Source organism: Trichechus manatus, unplaced genomic scaffold, assembly GCF_000243295.1.
Source record: "Trichechus manatus latirostris isolate Lorelei unplaced genomic scaffold, TriManLat1.0 scaffold00087, whole genome shotgun sequence".
NCBI classification, from domain to species: domain Eukaryota; kingdom Metazoa; phylum Chordata; class Mammalia; order Sirenia; family Trichechidae; genus Trichechus; species Trichechus manatus.
This window is the reverse complement of record NW_004444023.1, coordinates 5,078,166-5,103,286: the sequence shown is the minus strand read 5'-3', so window position 1 is coordinate 5,103,286 and position 25,121 is coordinate 5,078,166.

Below are 25,121 nucleotides of genomic sequence, written 5' to 3'. Positions count from 1 at the left end.
TCCTCCACCTGGGATTCTTGAGGACTCCCAGGCCTGCACCCTCTCCCACCCCACGGAAGGACACTCCCATGAGGAAGATGAGGCAGGGACAGAAAAACAGCAGGGTGGCGAGGCCAGCTCCCATGATGGTCGCCTAAACAAATTCACTCCTATGCTCAGATTTCCCTGCTGACGAGTGAGATTTAGGGTGACTTCCCTCTGAACCCCAGGACCCTCGAGCTCCCTCCTCCCACAGAATGTGAGCTCTCCTTTTCATCAGCCCCCAGCCCTCCAACTCCACACCGCTTCCCTCCTGCCCCAGCCCCTCTGCCCCCAAGTTCTTCTAGAAATGACACACCTTCCCCCCAAGTCTCAGCCCCCAGCTGAAAACCCGACCAGGCAACAGCTGTAGGCACCTCCCAGTCACCTCCCAGGGCAAAGGTATCTTCCCAGGGACACAACTCTCCTCCCAGGGACCGTCACGAGCTCCAGCCTGCTGGTTGCCACAGTGGTTTCTAACCTCTCAGTGCGCCTGGCCTGTCCCCACATCCCAGTTTCCTGCCCCTAAACTCACAGGCTACATTAAGTAGGATGTTCTTCGCGGTGCTCACGCCATTTCTGGAGAAGTTCACCCGACAGGTGAGCTAGGTGTCGTGGTCCTGAGGTTTTGGTGTGAGGGTGAGTGGCGAGAAGAGGGAGGTTCATAGCCCCACTCCTAGAGGGGACACAGCCGCCCCCGTCCAGGAGAACGTGGGGGCGAGACAGCCCTCAAAGTCCCCGGGAAACACAGAGCAGTGTCACCTGGTGCCCCAGCTCCAGAGTCTCAGAGACGTAGACATAAGGCTTCTGTGTCAGGCCTGGGGCAGAGAGAGGGAGATCCTAGTGCCAGATCATGACCCGTCTGTCACAGTGACTCCCCAGCCCATCCCGGTTCGAGCCAGCTCCATACCTGTCACTTCCAGGGACAGCGTGTATTTCATGAAATTAGATTTTCTATAATACCAACTCTCCACTTGAAAGAAGTACTGGGCCGTGTCCCTCCTCCGTGCGTCTCTGATCATGAGCGAGCATCTCCTGTTCCAGGGGTCTCCGAGGAGCTGGAATCGGCCTTTGGTCTCCTCTTTTATTTCCCTATAGGGGTCGTTTGTGACCACTGGAGTATCCCTGTAGTAACTGACCTTACTGACCTCTTTCCGAAACCAGGAGCCCAGAGTTGGGTTAGAGACATTCCAGTCAGACGTAAGGTAGGAGAAGGTACAGGGTATGAAGACACACAGGCCCTCCTGCACCGTCACGGACTTTTGCACCTGCAGCTGTATCTGTCATCCAGATCCCAGGACCCTTAGGGAGACTGAGGATTAGTGGGAGCCCCAGCCTCTGCCTGGGACCCCCGGCCCCCAACATACTCAATCCCCCACAACAAGGGCAGCAGTAGCAGTGGCGGCGGTGGCATCTCTGCAGTCGGAAGAGCTGGACCTGGCACCCTCTAGTTTCTGAGTCAGTCTGTCTTTCTGGGAAGGAAGCTCCGACAAGAAGTCCCAGGTGAGGAGGGAAAGGGGCTGTCCACTGAAGAGGAAGCTCAGCAGCTTAAGGTTCCTGGGAGATTGCCTTCCTCTTCCTACTTCTCCTTCCTCAGATGGAAGCAACAGAGGAGAGAGCTGCAGAACTTGCCCGAGACCAGCAAGGGGCTCCCTGGGCCAGTCCCTTGGAGAGGGAGCCCCAGGAGTTGGGCGCTCATGGGAAACAGGTGATGTCTTAGTTTCCAAAAGTCCCTGGGTAGCACAAATGGTTTGCACTTGACTACTAACCCAAAGGTTGGCGGTTCAAACCCACCCAGTGGCACACAGAGAAAAGGCCTGGTGATCCGCTTCCTTAAGATTACAGCCAAGAAGACCCCATAGAGCACAGTTCTACTCTGAAACACATGGGATCACCAAAAGTTGGAAGTGACTCCACGGCATCAGGTTTGGGTTTTTGTTTTTGCCATAACAAAGTGCCACAAAGTGGGTGGATTTAAAGAACAGAAATTTATTGTCTCACAGGTCTGCAGACTACAAGTTTGAAATCAACGTGTTGACAGGGCCATGCTCTCTGTGAAGACTCTAGGGGAGGATCCTTCCTGGCCTCTTCCAGCTTCTGGTGGTTTCCAGCAATCCGTAGCATTTCTCGGCTTGTAGATGCATCACTCCAATCTCTCTCTCCGTCTTCACATGTCCATCTTTCCTCTGTGTTTGTCTGTGTGTCTTCTCCTCTTCCTGTAAAGACACCAGTCATATTGGATTAGGACCCACCCTACTCCAGTATCACCTATTCTAACTAATTACATCTGCAAAGACCCTATTTCAAATAAGGTCATGTTCACAGGTATGGGGTTAGGACTATGGGTATATTTTTTTGAGGGACACAGTTCAACTCATAACAGCACTTCACTTCTGTAGTTTTTCTCCCCTGAAACTCATAACCTCAGTATAATCATGATGAAAAACATCAGACAAATCCCAGCAGAGGGGCATCCTACAATCTCCCTTACCAATATTTCTCTACACTGTCAAGGCCATCAAAAACAAGGAACAAACATGGTGAACATCATTAATGTCACTGAATTGTACACACAAAAATATGTTGATTAAAGAATGTAATCGGTGTCCTGTTGTTTTGGTTAGGTGCCCTTGAGTCGGTTCCAGCTCATAACAATCCCAGATACAATAGAATGAAACACTACTGGTCCTGGAATCTTTTCTTATGTATATTTTTACCACAATAAAAAAAAAAGTTGAAATGGCAAATGTTTAGTTATATATAATTTTAATCACAATAAAAGAAAAGAACAAAGGAGGGGTAAAACCCAAAAACTGCAAGGAACATTTGGGAAATTATCACAGTCAAGAGAAGCTTAAACAGACTTCCAGGAAACATGGCACTATAGTCAGAAGCACCACGCTGTCCCTACGCAGCAAAGATCAGAAAAGCTAAGTCAAACAGAGTCACATGTCAACCCTGAAACCCTAAGCATCAAATGAAGAGATAAAGAACTCAGCCAAGCACCGAATGGAATAAGAAACTGACTGAGAAGAGACAGCGAGGAGAGATATATGCAGAGGTCCCCTATCAGCTACTGCAGCACTGATCCGCCATCTTGGACTTCTATCAGAGATCAGCGAACATGGGGTACGAGAAAGCAGCTTCACAGAGCTTCCAGCAGGAGACAGAACAACCAGTAACCAGCTGTATACACTTTCCCACCCCCCACCCTTCTTCACCCCCACTTAGCCTCCTCTGCTTCCAGCAGCCACAGTCTCTTGACCAGGAAGCACCAGCTTCACCCCGGTGTCACTTGAATTCCATCCACCCACACTGGCCAGCTCCCTGAGTGCCTTTTGTTGGCTGCTGGTGTTGCTTTTTTTCACTTCTTTGGCTTTCTTCCTTACCTCTCACCACCTCCCCCTCCTTTCTCTCAAATACCTGGCTCCATGTGCCATCTTTGCTTCTTCCTGAAAGGCTGCGAAACATTGCTTCAGTGTGAAACTGCTTTCCGGCCCGTGCCGCCACGCTGGTGGGACCCCCAGGGCTTTTTTGTTTGTTTGCTCTGATTTGTTTGTCTTGTTTTCTTTTTCTTTTCTCGGCTTGGGAGCCCTTTCTATTCAGGCAGTACCACGCGGCCTGGAAGCTACTCCCTTACTCTGCACAGATCCACAGGGACATCCCTGGGGGCATTTCTTTTTTCTTGTTTTTTTTTTTTTTTTTTTTTGGTTTTTTGTTGTTGTTTCTTTGTTTTGTTTTCTTCTCTCTCTTATTCCGTTTTTGTCTTTCTTCATTTCCAGTTTCTTGATTTATTCATTTTTTTTCTTTTACCCTTTCTTTTTTTTATTTTTGTTTTTCCCCATTTCTCAGTCTCTCATCTCTCTACTCCAATAGCAAGCTCCCTTAGCATTCTTTTTTGTTTGTTTGTTTGTTTTTGGCCCCTGTTCCTCTCTCCTCTCTCTCCTCTTTCCCGTGCCCATCTTAGCTCCACACATCACAATCTACCCCCTCCTTCCTGCCTACCTGCACCATTCACTGACATCACACTCCCAAACAGCACAGTCACAGCCTACTGGAACCAGGTCTGCACTGATTCCCAGTCGGCACTCTCAGCCCTTGTAAGTGCCACAAACAACCCATCCCAGCAACTCCCTTTCAGCTGGGCCTGCCCTGCTATACCATACCTGAGTGACTGACCCTGCCAATTAGAGAAGGAGGTGAAAAGTATCATGCCCACAGATGAGCAAACAACAAAGAATGCACAGCCCGCCTGCTCAGACATAACCAAATAAAACAAAAAAGCAGGACAAAACAAGCAAATCTCCAATCAATAAATGAGGAAAATAACCACAGAATGCCCCGAAGACAGCAGACAATATCAAAACATTTACAAAAACAGGACAGGATGGTTCCAGTAGGCATCCAAAATAAAACACCAGATGACTTTCCAGTAGAAGAAAAGGCACTAGACCTAACTGATAGGGAATTCAAATCTCTAATATTCGGAATTATCCAAGAGTTGAAGCAAAAAGCAGACAAAAACGGGGAAAAAATAGACAAATTCATGGAAAAGGCAGACAAATTCATGGAAAATAGATAGGCACCTCTGGGTAGGTTCAAAGTGCCAACCGTTCGGCTAGTAGTCAAACACTTAACCGTTTGTGCCACTCAGGGACTCCTGGAAAGGTGCTATTATCCACATTTGTCAGATGGAGAAACTGAGGCCAAGAGGCTAAGTAAATATCCCAAAATCACACACTGAATTAGTGGTGAGGCCTAGATTCATGCCCAGGGCTCTCTAACTCCAGCACCCACTGTCTTATTGAACAGCTCTCCTGTGCCAGGCCCTGGATGTTCAGTGAGGAACTAAGGAGACACCATACCTGACCTCACACAGCTTCCAGTGTGGTAGGGGAGGCTGACATGAAGCCAATAGTCGATGAAACTACTATCTAATTGCAAATTGTGGTAGGATGCACAAGAATGGAGTGATGTGATGATGACAGGGATTTGCTCAGACCTGGACACTGCCCTAAGGAATGCTGGTGACACAGTGGTGAAGTGCTTGGCTGTTAACCAAAAGGTTGGCCGTTCGAACTCATCAGGTGCTCCCCCAGAGAAAAGACTTGCAAATCTGCTCCAGAAAAATTACAGCCTTGGAAACCCTATGGGGCTGTTCTATCTATCACGTCAGGTCACTATGGGTCAGAATCAACTCAAAAGCAATGGGTTTTGGTTTTTTGGGACCCTGCCCTCAGGGAGCTCTCGGTATCTCACAGGCTCAGGCACCTGGATGCAGTTGTGAAATTGTGTTACAAAAAAAATCAAACCCGCTGTTGTCAAGGCGATTCTGACTCATAACAAGCCCATGTCACAGAGTAGAACTGCCCCATAGGTTTTCCTAAGCTGTAATCTTTACAGGAGCAGATTGGCAGGTCTTTTCTTCTGCGGAGCCACTGGGTGGGTTTGAACAGCCAACTTTTCGATTAATAGCCAAGCACTTAACCATTCCACCACCAGGGCCCCTGTTGTTTTTGTTAGGTGCCATCCTGTCAGTTCCAACATATAGCTAGCTGGCTGGAGTATCAAGCCATGTCTGTGGCTGGGACACAGTGGGGAGGCATGGTGGGTGGGAGACAGGGAGAGGGGAAGGTGAGACACCTCTACAGTCAGACCCTGTCAGACCTTGATGGGAATTAAGGAGTTTGGACTTGATTCTCTAGGCAATAGGGAGGACTCTGAGGCACGTAAGCTCAGGGGAAAGCAGATGTGCAGTAAAGAACTGGTGTCAGATGTGAGGGTGGTCTTGGGTCCCCCAAATTTGCAGTTGGTATCAAAGGTAAGGGTGGTGTTATGGTTATCCCAAAATTGCAGTTCGTATCAGAAGTGAGGGTGGTCTTGGGGTCCACCAAATTGGCAGTTCATATTAGAAGTGGGGATGTCTTTGGTCCTCCAAATTTGCAATTGGTATCAGAAGTCAGGGTGGTCTCATGTCTCCCAAATTTGCAGTTGGTATCATAAGTGAGGGTGGTCTGGTGTCCCCCAAATTTGCAATGGTGTTGGAAGTGATAGTCATCTTGGGGACTCTTGAACTTTGTAGTTGATAATAATTATTCTGGGGAGATCCCTCTGGCATTTTGTCTTGGGGAAGCAAGGAGAAAGTGGGTCAGAGGTCCATACAGAAATGAGGAGGTAGGGACAAGAAGAGTCCAGTTGGAGCTCAACAGGCACTGGTGATCCTCCAGAGCTGGGAGACAAGACTGAAGGCAGAGGGAGGTGACGCCTGGGTCACTGGACTGGGCGACCAGGTTGATGGGGACCCAGGAGAAAAAGCTTATTGGGGCAAGATGATAACCTAAGTCATCAGAGGAGCCTGGTGACAGTCATCCCAGGGAAGTAACCAGATGGGACGTCAGTAGACAGAGTACTCATCACTCACCCACGCGATGGTACCCAAGACAGAGGGGGCATCCGATCTTCCAGCTGCTGTCTTGATTGCCTTCCTCTTTAAGGTCTTCACCCTGAGGGAGGAGCCCAGGACCTTCAGGAAACTGGCTCAGGGCTTGGGGTAGGACTACTGGCCCCTGCTTAAGAGGCCAGAAGGTCTGACCCAGGCCGGGAGGGGTATGGGTGCCAAGTCTAGCCTGATGACTTTTATTAAAATAACACAAGCCCCTTTCTGGAAGACTGGGCTCAGGGGTGGGAACCTATCCGTCCTCTGAATCTCTTCCTAGTTGCCATGAAGTCAATTTCGACTCATGGTGACCCCATGTGAGTCAGAGTAGAACTGCACTCCACAGGATTTTCAGAGGCTGATTTTTTTCAGGAACAGATGGCCAGGCCCTTCTTCCCAGGCACATCTGGGTGGGTTTGAACCACCAACCTTTCGGTTAGTAGCTGAGCACTTAACCGTTTGCACCACCCAGGGACTCTATGAATCTCTGCCAGGGCTGAATTTTTTCGGAGTCCCTAGGTGCCACAAACAGTTATGACCTCGATTACTAACCAAAAATTAGCTGTTCAGACCCACCCAGAGGTGCCTCAAAAGAAAGGCCGGGCCATCTGCTTCTAGAAAATCAGCCACTGAAAACCCTGTGGAGCACAGTTCTACTCTGACACACATGGAGCCACCAAGAGTTGGAATCGACTCACTGGCAACTAGTTTAGTTTTTGATTTTTGGGTCTCAAGTCCTAGGTCACTGAGTGGCACAAATAGTTTGCACTCGGCTACTAACGGAAAGGTTGGCGATTGAGATCACCCCGATGTACTGTGGAAGAAAGACCTGGCCAGCTACTTCCAAAAAATCACCCATTGAAAACCCTCTGGAGCACAGCTCTCCTCTAACACACTTGGGGTCGCCAGGAGTAAGAATCAACTCTACGGCAACTGGTTTTCTGAATCTCTGGCCCAAGACCCAATTCTCACAGCAACCACTGTCCCATTCAGATTCCTCCACCTGGGACTCTCAGGGACTCCACGGCCGGCACCCCCATCCCCACCAGAAGGGACAACACTCACATGATGAAGATGAGGCAGGGACAGAGGAAGAACAGGACGGCAATCCCAGCTCCCACAACGGACAATTGAACAAATTCTCTGCTTTGCTCGGGTTTCCCTACTGATGAGCAAGATTCATGGCGACTTCCCTCTGAGCTCCAGGACCTTGAGCCCCCTCCTTCCACAGAATGTGAGCTCTCCTTCTCATTAGCCCCCAGCCCTCCTATGCCAAACACACCCCTTCCCTCCAGCACCAGCCTCTCTGCCACAAGTTCTTCTAGAATCGACATTCCTTCCCCGCAAGCCTCAGTCCCAGCCAAACCCATGACCGGGCAGCAGCAGGACAGTGATGACGTGGGCGCTGCCAAGTCACTTCCCAGGGTGAAGGCAGCTTCTCGAGATCCACCTTTCCTCCCAGGGACCCTCTTGAGCTCCAGTCCGCTGGTTGCCACGGGGATTTCTCACCTCCCTTTGCGTCTGGTCTGTCCACACAGCCAAGAGTCTTGCCCCCAGATTCATGGGCCACACTCAGTCGGATCGTACTCTCGGTGCTCACACCACTTCCGGAGAAGTCCACTCGACAGGTGAGCTCAGTGTCATTGTCCTGGGGTCTCGGTGTCAAGGTGAGCGTCGAGAAAAGGGAGGCTTGTGGTCCAGCTCCTTGCGGGCAGACAGCTGCCCCATCCAGGAGAACTTGGGGGCCAGACAGCCCTCAAAGTCCCCAGGAAACACACAGAGCAGTGTCACTGGCGCCCCGGCTCCAGGGTCTCAGGGACGTACACGTGAGGCTTTTGTGTCAGGCCTGGGGAAGAGAGAGGGGGATCCTAGCCCCAAATCGTGGCCTTCCCCCCACAGTGACTCCCCATTCCATCCCAGCTGGAGCCAGCTCCATACCTGTCACTTCCAGGGACAGTGTGTATTTCATGAAATCACATTTTCTATAATACCAACTCTCCACCTGAAAGAAGTACACGGCAGTGTCCTCCTCTGTGCGTCTCTGATCACCAGCTAGCAGCTCCCATTCCACAGATCCCCGAGGAGCTGGAATCGGCCTTTGGTCTCCTCTTTTACTTCCCTGTGTGGGTCATTTGTGGCCACTGGAGCATCCCAGTAGTAACTGACCTTATTGGCCTCTTTCTGGAACCAGGATCCCAGAACTGGTTTAGAGACCTTCCAGTAGAACAACTTGGGGTAGGAGAAGGTGCAGGGTATGAAGACACATGGGCCCTCCTGCACCATCACTAAATTTTGCACCTGCAGCTGGTATCTGTCATCCAGTCCCCGGGACCCTGGGAGAGACTGAGAATTAGTGGCAGCTCCAGCCCATGAGGGTAACAACCAGCCCCCAACACACTTGATCTCCCACAACAGGGGCAGCTGTAGCAGCAGGAGGGGTGGCATCTCTGCAGTTGGAGGAGCTGGACCTGGCACCCTCTGGCTCCTGGGTTGGTCTGTCTATCTGGGAAAGAAGCCCCAGGCGGGGAGAGGAAGAGACTTTCCCCAGAAGAGGAAGCTCAGCAGCCCAAGGTTCCTGAGAGGTCACCTGCCTCTTCCTACTTCTCCTTCCTCAGATGGAAGCAGCAGGGCAGAGAGGTGCAGAATTTGTCCAAGACCAGCAACAGGCCCCCTGGGCCAGGCCCTCGGGGAGGGGAGCCCCAGTGGCTGGGTGCTCACAGGAAACAGGTGAAGTCTTAGTTTCCTAAAAGTCCCTGGGTGGCACAAATGGTTTGCCCTTGACTATTAACCTAGAGGTTGGTGGTTCAAACCCACCCAGTGGCACCACAGAAGAAAGGCCTCGTGATCTGCTTGCATGAGATTATAGTCAAGAATATCCCATCGAGCACAGTTCTACTCTGACACATGCGGGGCCATCATGAGTTGGAAGCCACTTGATGGAAAAAGGTTTCATTTTTTTGTTTTTTCTGTAACAAAGTACCACAAAGCGGGTGGCTTTAAACAACAGAAATTTATTGTCTCGGAGGTCTGCAGACTAGAAGTTTGAAATCAAGGTGTTGACAAAGCCATGGTCTCTCTGAAGGCTCTAGGGGAGGATCCTTCCGGGCCTCTTTCAGCCTCTGGTGGTTCCTGGCAATCCTTGACGTTTCTTGGCTTGTGATGTATCACTCCAATGTCTCTGTCTGTCTTCACACATCCGTCTTCCCTCTGTGTCTGTCTGTGTGTCTTCTACTCTTCCTCTAAGGAAACCTGTCATATTGGATTAGGACCCACCCACCCAGTATGACCTATCCTAACTAATTACATCTGAAATTACCCTAATTCAAATAAGGTCACTTCACAGATATGAGGTTAAGACTATGATCATATCTTTTGGGGGGACACAATTCAACCCATAAAGGAACTTTACCTCTGTGGTTTTCTTCCACCCAAACCCATAACCTCAGTATAATCATGATGAAAAACATCAGACAAATCCCAGTAGAGGGGCATCCTACAACATCCCTGACCAGCACTTCTCTACACTGTGGAGACCGTCAAAAAGAAGGAACAGACCACCACTACCTCAGCTTCCATCAAACTGAGTCCAGCTTAACAAGATGGTGCCCGGTTACCACCACCGACTGCTCTGGCAGGGATCACATTAGAGCGTCCCGGACAGAGCTGGAGAAAAATGTAGAACAAAATTCTAACTCACAAACAAAAAAGACCAGACTTACTGGTCTGACAGGGACTGGAGAACCCCAAGATTATGGCCCTCAGACACCCTTTTAACTCAACACTGAAGTCAATCCCAAGGTTCACCCTTCAGCCAAGGATTAGACAGGCCCATAAAACAAACAATCACCCATGTAGCTCAACCATGAACACGAGACTAAATGGGCGCACCAGCCTAGGGGCAAGGGCGAGAGGCAGGAGGGGACAGGAAAGATGGACGAATGGAAATGGGGGAACCCAAGGTTGAGAAGGGGAGAGTGTTGACACGTTGTGGGGTTGACAACCAATATTACAAAACAATGTGTGGATTAATTGTTTAACGAGAAACTAATTTGCTCTGTAAACCTTCATCTAAAGCACAGTTTTTAAAAAAAGAAACGCACATGGTGAACATCATTAATGTCACTGAATTGTACACATAAAAAAATGCTGACTGAACAATGTGTCACTGAAGTTGTTGTTAGGTGCCATCTAGTGGGTTCTGACGCAGAGTGACCCCGTATACAAAAGAAGGAAACACTGCCCAGTCCTGCGCCAGCCTCACAATCTTGCTTATATTTGAGCCCGTTGTTGCAGCCGCTGTGTCAATCCATTTTATTGAGGGTCTTCCTCTTTTTCGCTGACCCTCTACTTTACCAAGAATGATGTTCTTCTCCAGGGACGGATCCCTTCTGATAAGACACGTAAAAATTGTTGAATTGGCAAATCTTTTCTTACGTAGATTTTTACCACAATTTAAAAAAGGTTGAAATGGCAAATGTTTTGTTATACATAATTTTATCACAATAAAAAGCAAAGAAAAAAGGGGGAGAGGAACTACAAGGACCTTGTGAGAAATTATCACAGTCAAGAGGGAGGAATTTAAGGAGACGTGTTGCTCTTGTTGGGTGCCCTGGAGTCGATTGAGGCTCATAGAAACACAATAGGGCAGAGTAGAACTGCCTCATGGGGTTTTCTAGGCTGTAATCTTTACAGGAGCAGATCACCAGGTCTTTTCTCCCACAGAGCCACTGGGTGGGTTCAAACCACCAACCTTTCAGTTAGCAGCCAAACGATTAACCGTTGTGCCACCAGGGCTCCTTCTTACTTACCTAGTGCTGCTATAACAGAAATACCACAAGAGGGTGGCTTTAAGGAACATAAATTTATTTTCTCACAGTTTAGGAGGCTAGCAGTCTGAATTCAGGGTGCCAGCTCTAGGGGCCGGCTCTCTCTCTGTCCTTATCTATTTTCAGCCTCTGTTCCTCAGTAATTTGGTGATCTCCATGTGGCATCTGTCTTCCACATGTGTGCTTCTTGCTTCTGTGCCTAATCTGCTTTTTTTATATCTCAAAATTGATTAGGTTTACAACACACCCTACAATGATATGGCATCATTAACATAACAAAGAAAGCCTTGCTCCCAAATGGGGTTACATCCACAGGTATAACCAAAACCAGACCCATTGCCATCAAGTCAATTCCCACTCCTGGTGACCATAAAGGAGAGAGTACAAGTGCCCCATAGAGTTTCCAAGGCTGTAATGTTTACAGAAGCAGACTGCCCATCTTTCCCCTTGGCTGGTGGGTTCGAACTGCCAACCTTTCAGTTAGCAGGCGAGTGCTTTAACCACTTCACCACGAGGGCTCCTTATCCATAGGTATTAAAAAATGCATTGCCGTCGAATCGATTCCGACTCATAGTGACCCTATAAGACAGACTAGAACTGCCCATAGGATTTCCAAGGAGTGCCTGGTGGATTCAAACTGCCGACCTTTTGGTTAGCAACCATAGCTCTTAACCACTACACCATCGGGGTTTCCATGCACAGGTATGGGGGACAGGATTTACAACACATATTTTTGGGGAGACACAAGATTCAATCCATAACAAGGCCTGACATGGAGGAGGAGCTTGACAAATACCGAATGAATGAATGAACAAGAGAGACCAGGAACCTCCCCCACGAGGCCCACACTGGGCAGAGCCCTCTAGACAACACTGAGGGGCTCTCATGCCTGGTACTTCCTGTGAGCTCTGCACACGTGGCCCCATGGTTCCCCCCAGCCTTCCTGGGGACAGGCCCAGGAGCCTCAAACCCAGGACTACATGACCCCAGGTTCTTGCCTCTCTGCCTCACTTTTCTCCCATCCCTCAGGTTGGTCCATGTGCAGTAAAGGGTGAACTCAACAGACTTGGGGTGTTCATATCCTGCGCTTTCCAAAGAAAGGACGAGCGACTAGCCCTTGTCTAGCTCCTGGGAGCTAACCTCTGAATTCCTGGAATATCCTGGCTAAGAAAACCAGTTGCCATCGAGTGGTCTTTGACTCATGGTGACCCCTGTGTGTCAGAGTAGAAATGTGCTCCAAGGGGTTTTCTTTCTTTCTTTTTTTTTTAAATTTTGTTGTTGTTGAGAATATACACAGCAAAACATACACCAATTCAACGTTTCCACATGTACAATTCAACATTTCCATATGTACAATTCATGACATTGATTACATTCTTCGAGTTGTGCAACCATTCTCACCCTCCTTTTCTGAGTTGTTCTTTCAGCAGTAACATGAACTCACTGCCCCCTAAGGTTCTTATCTAATCTTTCGAGTTGCTCTTGTCACTTTGATCCCATACAGATAGTTCTTTAAAGAGCATAATGCTCAACGCAGACATTTTTTACTAGTTAAGCTGAACTATTCTTTGATTTTAAGAGACTTTAGGGGATATTTTTGGTTTAAGGTTTCAAGATTATCAAAGGACAATAGTTTCAGGGGTTCATCCAGCCTCCATGGATCCAGAAAGTCTAGAGTCCATGAGAATTTGAAATTCTGTTCTGCATTTTTCCCCTTTTGATTAGGATTCTTCTATATCCATTGGGTTTCCAATGGCTGTGATCTTTTGGAAGCAGGTTGCCAGGACTTTATTCCAAGACACCTCTGGATGGACGTGAACCTCCAGCTTTTTGGTGAGGAGCCTAGTGCTCAACCATATGTGCCACCCAGGGACCCCAACACAGTCCATTTTCCTCCTCAGTCTGCAGCGCACCGAGTCACTCCTCTCTAACGTGAGGGGAGATATTGCCCTCTTCCTTGGACCTGCTGACAACACAGACCAGTGCTCAGCATTCTCTGTGTGCCCCTTGGTGGACCTGTGGGGTCTGCGTTCAACAGACCCAGCTCTTGTCTATGTCAGGGAGTTCCTGAGGAGGAAAATTGCTGAGTTCATCAGTTTGTCGTGGAAGGATATACTGATATGCAAATAGCTCAAAACTCACAGAGAAAGCTTCAGTTCCTTTTCATTTTTAACCAAATATCTTTGACCAGATTTCACTTCCCTTGCACATGTTCCCCAAAGATGAAGTGATTTTTATTACTTAGAACTAAATAGCCCAGATTTTACCTCAGGACACCACACCACATTAGCAGAACATGGCCCACCTGTGACCTGTCAGCACAAGGTCCCTGCCTCCCCTGTCCCCCTCCGTCCCATAGCAGCCCTGTTGTCCACATCCAGGCCTGGACTCCTGGGACAGCAGCCCAGGAAGGGGGTTGGGAGCTGTTCTGTGGGGCCTCTCTCCCTAATTCAGTGGCTCTTCCTTGACTTGATTTGAGTCAGCTTTTCAGTTTCTGCACAACTGAAAACAGGCCCCTAAAAATATTGAATATGCCATGAACTGCCAAAAGAAGGAACAAATCAGTCTTAGAAGGAATACAATCAGAACGTTCCTTAGAAGCAAGGACGGCAGGACTTCGACTCCCTTACTTTGGACACGGCCTAAGGAAACACCAGTCGCTAGAAAAGGGCTTCATGTTTGGTAAAGTGGTTGTTTCTAGGTTCCATCGAGCAGCCTCGGACTCATGGAGAGCTCGTGTACAACAGAAGGAAACCTTGCCTTCTCCTGCACCATCCTGGCAATAGTAGCTATGTTTAAGTCCACGGTTGCAGCCACCGTGTCACTCCATCTCGTCGAGGGTCTTCCTCTTTTCCCTTGACCCTCTACTTCACCAAGCACGATGTCCTTCTCCAGGGGTTGGTCCCTCCTGATAACATGTCCAAAGTAGGAGAGATGAAGTCTCACCATTCTCATTTCTAAGAAGCATTCTGGGTATACTTCTTCCAAGACAGATTTGTTTATTCTTCTGGCAGTCCAAAAACTCGAAGGACAGTGAAAACAAGGGAAACCCTCAATTATACTGTTTGACACAATAGCTGCAAAATGGACTCAAGCATACCAACAACCGTGAAGATGGCACAGGATGGGACAACATTTCATCCTGTTGTATATAAGATCTCCATGAGTTGGAGCCAACTCAACAGCAACTAACAACAAAAAAAAATTGACCTTCTGTATTAGTCACGATTCTCCAGAGAAACAGAACCAATAGACGATATAAACATGGAGAAAGACAGGAATTTATTTTAAAGAATTGGCTAACCCAGCTGGGAGGCTGTCAAGTCCATAAGCCATAGGTCAGGCTGCTGGCTAGAAACTCCAGCATTCTTTTTTTTTTTCTTTTTCCTTTCTTCTTCTTCTTTTTTTTTTTTTAATCATGCTTTAGGTGAAAGTTTATAGCTCAAGTTAATTTCTCGTTCAAAAATTTATACACTTATTGTTTTGTGACATTAGTTGCAATCCTTACAATGTGACAGCACACTCCCCCTTTTCACCCCGGGTCCCTTGTGTCCATTCAACCAGGTCCTGCTCCTTCCTGACTTCTCATCCTGCTTTTGGACGGGAGCTGCCCATTTGGTCTCGTATATCTGATTGAACTAAGAAGCACATCCTTCACGTGTATTATTTGTTGTTTTATAGCCCTGTCTAATCTTTGTCTGAAGAGTGGACTTCAGAAATGGTTTCAGTTCTGGGTTAACAAATTGTCTGAGGGCCATAGTTTTGGGGGTTCCTCCAGTCTCTGTCAGACCATTAAGTCTGGTCTTTTTACGTGAATTTGAGTTCTGTTGTACATTTTTCTCCTGCTCTGTCCAGGACTCTCTGTTGTGTTCCCTGTCAGGGCAGTCATTGGTGGTAGCCGGGCACAGTATAGTTTTTCTGGTCTCAGGCTGGAGGAGTCTCCAGTTCATTTGGTCCTTTAGCCCTTTGGGCTAGTATTTTCCCGGTGTCTTTGGTTTTCTTCATTCTCCTTTGCTCCAGGTGGGATGGGACCAACTGATGTATCTTAGATGGCCACTCACAAGCTTTTAAGACCCCACACACCACTCATCAAAATGGGATGTAGAACATTTTCTTAATAAACTATGTTATGCCAGTTGACCTAGATGTCCCCCAAAACTATGGTCGCCAGGGTCCAGCCCCAGCTACTCTGTTCTTCAAAGTGTTTGGATGGTTCAGGAAACTTCTTTGCTTTTGCTTTGGGCCAGTTGTACTGACTTCCCTTGTATTGTATGTTGTCCTTCCTTTTACAAAAGTTGATCCTTGTCTACTATCTAGTTAGTGATTTCCCCTCCACTTCCCTCCTCACCCTCATAATCATCAAAGAATGCTTTCTTCTGCGTTTAAATCTTTTCTTGAGTTCTTATAATAGTGGTCTCATACAATATTTGTCCTTTTGTGATTTATTTCACTCAGAATAATGCCCTCCAGATTCATCCATGTTGTGAGATGTTTCTCAGAGTCATCATTGTTCTTTATCATTGCATAGTATTCCACTGTGTGTATGTACCATAATTTGTTTATCCATTCATCTGTTGATGGGCATTTAGGTTGTTTTCGTCTTTCTGCTGTTGTGAATAGTGCTGCAATGAACGTGGGTGTGCATATGTCTATTTGTGTGACGGCTCTTATTTCTCTTGGGTATATTCCTTGGAGTGGGATTGCTGAGTCATATGGTATTTCTACTTCTAGCTTTTTAAGGAAGCGCCATAACATTTTCCAAAGTGGTTGTAATATTTTACATTCCCATCAGCAGTGCATGAGAGTTCCAATCTCCCCACACCCTTTCAACATTTGTTATTTTCTGCTTTTTGATTCTAGCCAGTAATGCTGAGGTGAGATGGTATCTCATTGTAGTTTTGATTTGCATTTCTCTAATGGCAAATGATCGTGAGCTTCTCCTCATGTGTCTGTTAACTGCCTAAATGTCTTCTTTGGTTTGTCTGTTCGTATCCTTTGTTCATTTTTTTAATTGGTTTATTTGTCTTTTTGTTGTTGAGGTGTCACAGTATCTTGTAGATTTTAGAGATTAGACCCTTATCAGATATGTCATAGACAAAAATTTTTTCCCAGTCCATAGGTTCTCTTTTTACTCTCTTGTTGAAGTCTTTTGATGAGCATAAGTGTTTGATTTTTAAGAGCTCCCAGTTATCTAGTTTCTTTTCTGGTGTTTGCGCATAGTTGGTTATGGTTTACATACTGTTTATGCCATGTCCCTATTTTTCCTTCCATGATCTTTATCGTTTTAGATTTTATATTTAGGCCTTTAATCCATTTTGGTTAGTTTTTGTGTATGGTGTGAGATATGGGTCCTGTTTCATTTTTTTACAGATTGATATCTGTGTTATGCCAGCAACATTTGTTAAAGAGACTGTCTTTTCCCTATTTAATGGACTCTGGGCCTTTGTCAAATATTAGCTGCTCATAGATAGGTGGATTTACATCTGGGTTCTCAGTTCTGTTCCATTGGACTATGTGTCTGGTGTTGTACTGGTACCAGGCTATTTTGACTACTGTGGCAGTATAATAGGTTCTAAAATCAGGTAGTGTGGGGCCTACCACTTTGTTCTTCTTCAGCAATGCTTTACTTATCCAGGCCTCGACCTCCCCATATAAAGTTGGTGATTTGTTTTTCCAACTCATTAAAAAATGCAGTTTGAATTTGGATGGGGTTGCATTGTATCTGTAAATTGCTTTGGGTAGAAATGACGTTTTCACAACGTTGAGTCTTCCTATCCATGAGCATGGTATGCTTTTCCATTTATGTAGATCTCTTTTAGTTTCTTGCAGTAGTGTTTTGTAGTTTTCTTTGTATAGGTCTTTTCCGTCCCTGCTTAGATTTATTCCTAAATACTTTATCTTCAGGGGGCTGTTGTAAATGGTATTGATTGTTGATTTCTTTTTCAAAGTTCTCTTTGTTGGTGTAGAGGAGTCTGATTTTTGTATGTTTATTTTGCGTCCTGATACTTTGCTGAAATTTCTATTAGCTCCAGAATTTTTCTTTTTCTTGCCTTATTGCTCTGGCTAGGACCTCCAGCACAATGTTGAATAAGAGTGGTGATAAGGGGCATCCTTGTCTGCTTCCCATTTAGAATGTTGTTGGCTGTTGGCTTTGTATACATATCCTTTATTATGTTGAGGAATTTCCCTTGTATTCCTATTTTGATGAGAGTTTTTATCAGGAATGGTGTTGGACTTAAATGCTAGCATTCTTAAGTCAGAAATCCATAGAGCAGGTGATGGGCTGGAGACTCTGATAGGATTTCTATGTTACAATCTTGAGGCAGAATTCCTTCTTCTTCAGGAAACCTCAATTTTTGGCTTATAGGCTTTGCACTGACTGGATGAGGCCCACCAAAATTATCAAGGATCCTCTCCTTTACTTAAAGTCAATGGATTGTAAATGTTCCTGTTGCCATCAAGTCGATTCTTGCTCATGGCGACCTCATGTGTGCAGAGTAGAATGTGCTCCATAGGGTTTTCAATAGCTATGACCTCCCAGATGCAGATTGCCAGGCCTTTCTTCCAGGCATTTCTGAGTATGTTTGAACCACCAACCATTCAGCTAGTAGCTGTATGTTTAACCATTTACACCACCTAGGGACTCCTGATGGTAAATGTTAATCACAAGTGAATACTTTCTTACAACATCTAGACGGGGCTCAGAAAGGAATTGTCAGGCTTTTTTTCCTAGTTACTTAATAAATTCTTTTGGACATTTTAATATTTAACTTTGGTTTCAAGTCTAGTCTCCATGAAGAGGGAGAGCAGAGAATCAAAGAACATGGAAGGAGTCTTGCTGTCGTTGTTTGTTGTCTAGCTCATTCTGACTCATAGCGGCCTTATGTAACAGAGTAGAACTGCCCCATGAGCTTTCTAGGCTGTAATCTTTACGGCAGCAGATTGCTAGGTCTTTCTCCTATGGAGCGAATGGTGGGTTTGAACCACAGACTTTTCAGTTAGCAGCTGAGATTTAAACATTGTGCCACAGGCCCTCAATTTGGACTAGATCCTAGTTCTGTGTTTCTTCCCCCTGAGGAACACACTGGGGTCCAGAGAGTTTAAATGCTGCCTGAGACCCCACACTGGTTAAAGACTTTGCTTGTTTGTTTGTTTACTTTGTGCTTTTTATTTTTGCTTTACTCCTCACACCATAATTCTTCACAATGCCGTACTGGGGAGGCAGTGAAGCTCTGTAAACGCTGTGGGCCAGCTCACTTTACTTCTCCTCTGAGTTCTTATTACAATCTAGGTGCAGTCCATTAGATGCAAATGATGTATTTACTTGTCTATCTATTCCATGAGACAACAGCGGTTCAGTGGTAAAATTCTTACATTACGTGCAGGAGAGAAAGCTTTCCTCAGGAGATGGCACCTTGAATTCAGACTTGTAGCCTCCTAGGTTGTGAAGGAATAAATTTCTGTTTATTAAAGCCAGCCCCTTGTGATATTTCTGTTATAGCAGCACTACATAACTAAGTTACATTCTTCGCATTGTGTCACCATTCTCACCATCTCTGCCCCGATTGTTTACCACCATTGAATCAGACTCTCTGTCCTCTAAACTTCTGCTCTATGTTTTACAGTTACTATTGTCAGTTTGATCTCATAGAGATAATTCTTTAAAAGAGCACACTGCTCAACGCAGATATTTTTTACTAGTTGAGCTAAACTGTTGTTTGGTTCAAAGATGACTTCATGGGATAGTTTTGGTTCAATATTATGTCAGGGCAATATATTCAGCAGTTCCCCAGTCATGACGGATCCAGTCAGTCTGGTTTCCAAAAGAATTTGGAATTCTATTCCTCATTTTTCCTCCCTTTGATCAGGAGCCATCTATTGGGTTCAGAAATAGTAGCATGGCACCATCCAGTTCTTCTGGTCTCATGACATAGGCAGTATTAAACAGTAGTTCATAGAGGCAGGAAGACTTGCAGTCCGTAAGTTGGAATTTTTAACAATTGATGGAATAACCATATGCTAGGTCACCTTTCTAAGTGCTTTAAACGTTAACTCATTTAAGGCTCATAAAAGCCCTATGAAGTAGGTGCTGATATGATTCCCATTTTATAGCAGGGGAAACTGAGGCAAAGAGAGGCTAAGAAAGTGGCCCAAAGTCACACAGTAGGCAGGTGGTAGGGATTGGACCCCTGGGCTGCCCACCCCAGAGCTGTGGCCCTTCGGCACCAGGCAGGAGGCCTCCACATGAGGGGTCAGGAATCTGGTTTATGCTCTGTCCTCTGTGACTAGGAGATGAGCTCCAGGAGAGGGGACCTGTCTGGCCCACAGTAGGCATTTAGTGAACAATTCAAACCACCGACCTTTCTTTTAGCAGCCGAGCACTTAACCACTGCACCACCAGATCACCTTAGAGCTTCCTGCTCTCCTATTTTGCGTGAAGTCACACCCAGGGGTAAATTTTTGGTGTCATCTTTGTGCACTTCTCTTTCCCTCGATCCCCACATTCATTAGAGAATCCTGTTAGCTTGATCTTCGAATTATATCCAAATATATCTCACCACCAACTTTGCCTCCCTGGTTCAAGCTACATCCATTTCAGGTGTGTAGCCCTTTCCAGTCTCTGTGATGGCCACTGTCCCACTCTGGTCTGTTCTTAGCAGAGCAATCATGGGGATCCTGTCAAAATGAAAGTCCAAACACACTTCCTCAAAGACTGCCAGATTGTTGCGTTGGCTGTCAAGGCCCCTCATGGTCTGCACCATCCTCCCAGCCACCCCACCATCCTCTGCCTCCCTGCTTCAGATGTTGGCGTGCCTATCATTTACACGGCACGCCAGGCTGCTTCTCCTCAAAGCCATTGTGCTCACTCTTTCTCTTTCCTCTCTTCCTGCGATCCTTTGCTCTTAGGCCCTGTCTTAGTCATCTAGTGCTGTTATAACAGAAATACCACAAGTGGATGGCTTTAACAAAGAGAAGTTTATTCTCTCACAGTCCAGTAGGTTAGAAGTTCAAATTCAGGGCACTGGCTCCAGGAGAAGTCTTTCTCTCTGTCAGCTCTGGAGGAAGGTCTTTGTCATCAGTCTTCCCTTGGTCTGGGAGCATCTCAGTGCAGGAACCTCAGGTCAAAAGGATGTGCTCCGCTCCTGGCACTGCTTTCTTGATGGTATGAGGTCCCCAAGTCTCTCTGCTCGCTTCTCTCTTTTATATCTCAAAAGAGATTGGCTTAAGGCACTATCTAATCTTGCAGATCTCATCAAAATAACTGCCAGTAATCCATCTCATTATATCATAGTGAAAGGATTTACAACACATAGGGAAATCACATCAGATGACAAAATGGTGGACAATCATGCAATATTGGGAATCATGACCTAGCCAAGTTGACAGATATTTTGGGGCGACACAATTCAATCCATGACTGGCACACAGAGCCTTCTTCTCCTCCTTCAGCCCTGTGCTATCCAATGTGGAAACCACCCTTGTATGCCTTCCACTCCTGTCCCTGCACTGTTATTCTCCAAACATACGTCACCAAACACTGGGCTCTAATTTGGTTTATTATCTATTGTTTTTATCTCTGTCCTTGTCTCCAGAATGACAGCTACTGGATGACAGAGGTTTTTGAAGTTGTGTCCACCAGTGCAATCCTGGCAACTATGACAGTGTCCACACATAGTAGGGGTTCAGTAACACTTCCTGAAGGTGTCTAAGAATAAATGACTTCACTCCTCTGGTCAAAATGATATCTGGATGTTACACACACATAGCACATATGCATGCATGTACACATGCATATTCATACATACACACATACATATATACAAAATACACACATACACATATGTACATACACATGCATGTATACATATACATGTCTGTGTATGCACACATACATACACATGTGCATATACACATACCCATGCATGCACAAATACATACATAGCAGCATACATGCACAGACATGCACATGCATGCATATCCAAATACACACACATATATACATACATGCATACATACATACACATATACATATGCAGGCATGCATACACATACATAAAGACTCATACAGGCACACATACGTATACACGTACATACCCACGTACATACACATATACGTGTACACATACATACATATGAATACATGTACACATGCATGCATACACACAAAAAAAAACACACACAAACAACTGGTTAACATTTAAGACTGAGTCTGAAGGATAAACAAGATTTGCAAAGGCAGAAAAGGGGAAAGAAGGGCATTTGGGGGAAGGAACTGCCAGTGCAAAGTCATAGAGATACAAGAGTGTTCGGCCGGGTTGGGTGTGATGAGATATTGGTGATGCAGGGGGAGGTGAGATCTGGCTGGAGGGTGCAGCAGGGGCAGATCATGTGAGACCTTGAAGTCCAAGCTGTGGCATTTCGACCTCATTCTCCAGCCAAGAAGCAGTAACATCAGCTTTACACTTCGGAGGAACTGAAGGATAATTGCACCTGGAAGCACAGTCTGGAGTCCTGTGTATGGAGGGAGACAGGAGGCAGGGAGATGAGGTGGGTTCAGTGATGGAGGGAAGAGATGAGGCCGCAGGAATGACTAGGGTCATTCCTGGAGAGAAAGGCATCAACATGATCTGTGCTGAGGAGGAAGAATGGATAAGTCGAGTGACTTATTAGATGTTAGAGATGGAAGGGAGGACAGAGTGGAGAAAGACACCCTGGTTTCTGTCTTGAGAGACTGGAGTCGGCTGAGTCATTAGTGAACTGGGACCCAGCAGGAGCAGTGGGATGGGGAGAAGATGGGCAGCTCAATGTTGGCCATGCCATCATGGGGGCCTTCCTGAGAGAGGTGTCCAGGTGGGAAGATGCGAGGTGAGACACTCACGTTACTCACCTGAGAGACTAACCCGTGAATGTGTTTGCATCCTTGGTGTCTGTGTCCTCCATGCCCACGGCTGGCCCAGCCGCTCTCTTCCTGCGGGATATCACGCTGAGTGAAGAGAGCAGAGAGCCTCTCAGTTGACCAGATTGGGGGCAGTGGGTAGGCAGACCTTCTGTTCCCTCTCAAGGGGCTGGAGGCTGACTGAGGTGGGACAGGACAGGACAGGACTCCCCCAGACTTCCTGACAAGAGCTGGAAATTTCCATCCTGGACATTCAGGCCAGGTGGGTGATGTGGGGAATTCTCACCACCAATTCATTCTCCCACCCGGCCACAGGTCCCCTTGACCCATTGGGGTCCCTCCAGACTTGAGGTTCTGGGATTCAGCAACCTGGCCCCTGCCCTTTCCACATCTCCTTTCCTCCTGGGGTGGTGCTCACATGGAGAAGGTGAGGCAGAGGAGAAGGAGCTTGACCATGTCTGCCATGAGCCCTGGTGTCCCTGCAGGAGAGCAAGAAGAGGACTGAGTCACCTCCCACACCACACTCCCATGTCCTTCTGCTCCCAATAGGACAGGACATTTGGTCTCCAGGACCCCCCTACATCACTGCATGGGGACCACATGTGCCCAGGCCTCACCCCACCATGTCCTGACGTCCAGCAGGTGGACAAAGGCTCTAAATCCCACGGGCGTTTGGATTTCACAGGAGAGCCTAAGCCCAGAGGTGCAGTCCCTGCTGAGCTGCAGGGGGCTGTTTGCTCAGCAGATGAGCTGGAGGTCACTAGCGGGGGTTGGGGGAAAACGAGTGTGAAGCCCCTTGGTGCTCACTCCATACAGAGAGGCACAGAGTGGTGTTCAGGGAGCCCAGCGGGTTCTGAGCTCGGCAGGCGTAGTACCCCGCATCCCCAAACCCCACCCAAGGCAACTCCAGGTGCAGGGTTCTGGGCCCTGAGGAGGGGTACCGGGAGAGCACCCCGTTGTCCAGGTCCCAGCTCAGCATGGCCGAGGACTGGCACTCAGCTGCATAGAGCAGCCGCAGGAACTGGCCTTTCTGGACTTCCAGATGTGATATGTTTCCCTGGGGCTCAGGGGTTGGAGAGAGAGGGGAGAGAGTTGCAGGGAGGGGCACCAGTTCCGTAGGCCTCAAAAAACCTTTCTGTTCCCCAAAGCAGAATAGCTCAGCTCCCACTCAAATCACTCCCTCTCCCCCCACCCCACCACCACCACACACACAAACACCTGTGCCTGATGCTTTAGTCCTGGAAATGCTGATGACAAGGTCCTTTGGGGCATCTGCAACAAGACTGTGAGTCAGCTTTGAGAGGACCCTTTCCCCACAGTCAGAAACAGCACCCCGGAAAAGACAGCGTGATGCCCTAGGGAGGACCAGGGACAATCAGCACCGTGGACACAGCTGTGCCCAGAGGACCAGAGCCATCACAGTCACCTCCCAGGGCCTCACAGGACTAGTCTTTCCTCCCAGCGACCCTCCTGAGCTGCACTCTGCTGGTTGCCATGGTGATTTCTCACCTCCCTGTGCACCTGGCCTGTCCCCACACCTCAGTCTCCTGTCTCTAAACTCACGGGCTACTTTCAGTTGCATGGTCCTTGCAGTGCTCACGCCATTTCTGGAGAAGTTCACTCACCAGGTGAGCTCGGTGTCATTGTCCTCGGGTTTTGGCGTGAGGATGAGCGCCGAGAAGAGGGAGACTCGTCGTCCTGTTCCTTGACGGGAAACCGCTGCCCCCGTCCAGGAGAGCGTGGGGGACGGACAGCCCTCAAAGTCTCCGGGAAACACACAGAGCAGTGTCACCGGGCGCCCCGGCTCCAGGGTCTCAGGGACGTAGACATCAGGTTTCTGTGTCAGGCCTGGAGCAGAGAGAGGGGGATCCTCGCCCCAGCCCATGGCCCATCTGTCACAGTGACTCCCCAGGCCATCCCGGCTTGAGCCAGCTCCATACCTGTCATTTCCAGGGACAGCGTGTATTTCATGAAATTAGATTTTCTATAATACCAAACCGCCACCTGAATGAAGTACTGGGCCGAGTCCCTCCTCCGTGCGTCCCTGATCACCAGCGAGCAGCACCTGTTTGGGGGTCCCCAAGGAGCTGGAATCGGCCTTTGGTCTCCTCTTTTACTTCCCTACGTGGGTCGTTTGTGGTCACTGGAGCATCCGGGTAGTAATTGACTTTATTGGCCTCTTTCTGGAACCAGGAGCCCAGAACTGGGTTAGAGACCTTCCAGTCGGACATGGGGTAGGAGAAGATGCAGGGTATGAAGACACACAGGCCCTCCTTCACCGTCACGGACTTTTGCACCTGCATCTGGTATCTGTCATCCAGACCTCAGGACCCTGGGGGAGATCAAGGATTAGTGGGAGCCCCGGTCCCAACCTGGGACCCCCGGCCCCCAACACACTCGATTCCCCACAACAGGGGCAGCAGTAGCGGCAGCAGTGGCTGCATCTCTGCAGTTGGAGGAGCTGGACCTGGCACTGTCTGGCTTCCGGGTGGGTCTGTCTTTCTGGGAAGGAAGCTCCTACAAGAAGCTCCAGGCAAGGAAGGAAATGGACGATCCACAGAAGAGGAAGCTCGGCAGCCCAAGGTCCCTCGGAGATCGCCTGCCTCTTCCTACTTCTCCTTCCTCAGATGGAAGCAACAGGGCAGATAGGTGCAGAACTTGCCCGAGACCAGCAAGGGGCCCCCTAGGCCAGCCCCTCTGGGAGGGGAGCCCCAGGAGTGGGGAGCTCATGGGAAATAGATGATGTCATAGTTTCCAAAAGTACCTCGGTGGCAAAAATGGTTTGCACTTGACTACTAACCTAAAGGTTGATGGTTTGAACCCACGCAGTGGCACCTCAGAAGAAAGGCCTGGTGATCTGCTTCCATGGGATTATAGTCAAGAAAACCCCATGGAGCACAGTTCTACTCTGACACATGTGGGGGCATCATGAGTTGGAAAGGAC